The 3,403-nt window shown below is 38.1% G+C and overlaps 1 protein-coding gene and 1 long non-coding RNA gene across 10 annotated transcripts in view; one reads left to right on the top strand and one right to left on the bottom strand.

Moving 5' to 3' along the window:
* Positions 1–3,023, top strand: part of LOC128247558 (uncharacterized) — a 10,654-nt gene extending 7,631 nt beyond the window's left edge. The window contains exon 3 of the long non-coding RNA XR_008263873.1: positions 2,275–3,023. This is a non-coding gene — a long non-coding RNA (uncharacterized LOC128247558). The remainder of the gene's footprint in view (positions 1–2,274) is intronic.
* Positions 1–3,403, bottom strand: part of LOC106881484 (nesprin-1) — an 811,219-nt gene that overhangs the window by 256,888 nt on the left and 550,928 nt on the right. The window lies entirely within an intron of this gene.

Below are 3,403 nucleotides of genomic sequence, written 5' to 3' on the forward strand. Positions count from 1 at the left end.
ATATATACATATATATATATATATATATATACATATATATACGACGGGCTTCTTTCAGTTTCCGTCTACCAAATCCACTCACAAGGCTTTGGTTGGCCCAAGGCTATAGTAGAAGACACTTGCCCAAGGTGCCACGCAGTGGGACTGAACCCGGAACCATGTGGTTGGTAGGCAAGCTACTTACCACACAGCCACTCCTGAGCATATTTTGAGTATAAAAATACTACAAGTATGTCTTTGTAGGCATGCAGATACTATTTAATTGAACATGGGTCTGCTTGATGACTTTGAGCTAAACAACGACAACGTTTAGTACACTTAATGAATAAGTTCCAAGCCATCTAGAAAATGTTAGCCACACTACAGGAGGTTGACTTATCTCTTAACTGAACCAGACATCAGTTCTAAGAACCACTTAATAGCTATTGGTGGCATTTAACTTTATTTAATGTTGGCTTATATTATGGTGGTGGTGGTGGTGGTGGTTGTGAAGGTAGTAGTTGTGGTAGATGTGCTAAGAGATAGTAATGGTTATGATGGTGGTGGTGGTGGTGGTGGTGACTGGGGTAGTGGTGAAGGCAATGGTGGTGGCGGCAGTGGTGACTGTAATGAGAATGGTAGTGATGGTGGTGATGATAGTGACTGCGAAGGTAATAGTTGTGGTAGTCATGATGGTGATAGTAATGATTGTAGTAGTGGTGGTGGCGGTGGTGATAAGGGTGGTTGTATTGATAGTATTGCTTATCGTAATGGTGGTTAATATACATGAGCGACACACAAATGCTGAAAGGCAAAAGGTGTACATATAGCTACAGGTATGGCTGTGTAGTTAAGAAGCTTGCTTTGTGGCCACAAGATTTTGGGTTCAGTTTCACTTGACAGCACCTGGGGCTAGTATCTTCTACAATAACCCCTGGCCAATCAATGCCTTCTGACTGTGCAAGTGAATTCAACAGATGGAAACTGTGTGGAAGTCTTGGCATGTAAAAGGCATCCAGCACATTGTGTGAAATGGCTGGCGCTAGGAAGATGGCGTCGGTGGTGGTGGCGGCAGCGCCACCACCACCAAAACCACAACCACCGCCGCCACCACTACCACCACCACAATCTCACTGATGATCCAATACAACCATCATTTGAAACCACATCACATCAATGATTGAAGCTAATTGATCACACACACACACACACACACACACACACACTTATGCACATGGATTATTTATTTCGTTTTATGTCCATATCTCCATGCGGGCATGGGTTTGATGAATATATTGCTGAGGCATTGTTTTGCAGATAACCATTAATCTACACCAGCCCTGGGGTGCCTTTCTGAATGGCATGTCAAACAAAATATGTTTTATGTAGTGTGGACTGCCTGATGATGAACCATGTCTCATGTGGCCCACTTCTTGGAAATGGTTCCTCATGCTTGGTTTACATTGATGAAGAATTTGTTGTGATTTATTGTTCCATTAGAGTAAAAACAGGGAGTTGAGATACGTTACAAACACACTGAACAACAATGACATTCAGAAGGGTGTGTTATTGAGAGGTCTTTTATAAACTGACATGGAAGAAAGAGAGAAAGAAAGGAAAAAAGAAAGTGGGGCAGAGAGAGAGAGAGAGAGAGAGAGAGAGAGAGTGAGAGGGTGAATAGAGATAGAAAAAGGAAGACTTAGAATTCAGTGTTATTGAGATACCTTCCAAAAGGAGAGAGAGAGAGAGAGAGAGAGAGAGAGAGAGAGAGAGAGAGAGAGAGAGAGAGAGAGAGAGAGAGAGAGAGAGAGAGAAGATAGGCAGAGTTTATGGATGTGAGACAGAGACAAAGTGACCTTTGCTATGCCTTATTAGATTTTCTTGGAATGTTACCAGTACTTTGAACAGATAATGACTGAAAGTGTGTTGATCACAATTTCATTGTTGTTGTTGTTGTTGTTACTATTACTGTCGTTATTATTATTGTTGCTGTTACTACTATTATTGTTATTAATTTGAAATGATTGAAACAAATTTAAATGTATTGATGTAGTTACAACTACAGATCCATTTTTGTCATAGCATAACATATCAGTAAAATGAACTTGTGCGCTCCTCATTATTAATGCTATATAAACACGCGCGCACACACACACACACACACACACAAATCATTCGTATGGTTTTACAACCATTTTCCCATGCAAGCATGGGTTGGATGAATATATTACAGAAACATTGTTTTACAGTTGGATGCCCTTCCTATCACTAACCCTTAACTGTTTTTTTTTTTAGGTAAGAATTTCAAGTCTTTAAAGGCAAAAAGCCAGTGGATAATTAGTTGACAGAAGAAATGACAACAGTCTTGGTAATTGACTTTCATAGAACACACTCACACACACACACACACACACACATTTTCATCATGTTGAACACACACATATATTTTCAATCAAGTTGAACCGTTATTTCCTACACATTAATTCCAACACATCCATACATTCATTTTCACCATGTTGAAGCATTAAACCCTACACGTTTGTTTTCTCTCTCCGTTTGTTTTTTTTCATTCTCTCCCTTTTTTCCCACTTAATCCTTTCTGTTGAAGAGCATAGGCTCAAAACATCAAAGACTTTTCCATTCTTCCCAAGCGTCAAACAAATACACCTGCTCATTGTTCCATCACCAGTCTTCGTCTTTTTTTGTTTCCAATAAATTTGAACTACATACATGCATACATATATAAATATGTTTATAGGCACAGGTAAGGAATTTGCTTCACAACCAAATGGATACAACTTCAATCACAGTATGTGGCACATTGTGTAAGTGTCTTCTAATATAACATCCTCCACAATTTATTGTATTGTATCATCCAAATGTGTTGCATGCAAACTAATAGAGCCCATGTGGAAGTGTTCTGATGTTTCTATTAAAACTTTATTAGTTTGCCAATAGACTCTGCTAAGTTCTCTTTACTTTTCAGTCTTTTTCTGAATTTTTCAAATTGTAACGATAATTTACGGATAACCCGTGTGTGTGTATGTGGATATATATCTTTCTTGTTTATTTTTTACTTGTTTCAGTCAATACACCGTGGCCATGCTGGGGCACTGCTTTGAGGAACTTTAGTCAAAACAAATCAACCCCAGTACTTGGGTTGCTTTTTTAAGCCTGGTACTTATTCTATCAAACATCTTTTGCTGAACTGCCAAGTTAGAGGACATAAACACACCAACACCAGTTGTCAAACTGTGGTGGAGGGACAAACAGACACAAACACATACACACACATATGTACATATAAATATATATATATATAATAATATTAGGGACAAAATCCAAAATTACAGGTAAAAAACTCAATTAAAATCAACTATATATTTTATATATATATATATATATATATATGTGTGTATATATA

This window comes from Octopus bimaculoides, chromosome 4 (genome assembly GCF_001194135.2).
Source record: "Octopus bimaculoides isolate UCB-OBI-ISO-001 chromosome 4, ASM119413v2, whole genome shotgun sequence".
Classification (NCBI taxonomy): Eukaryota; Metazoa; Mollusca; class Cephalopoda; order Octopoda; family Octopodidae; genus Octopus; species Octopus bimaculoides.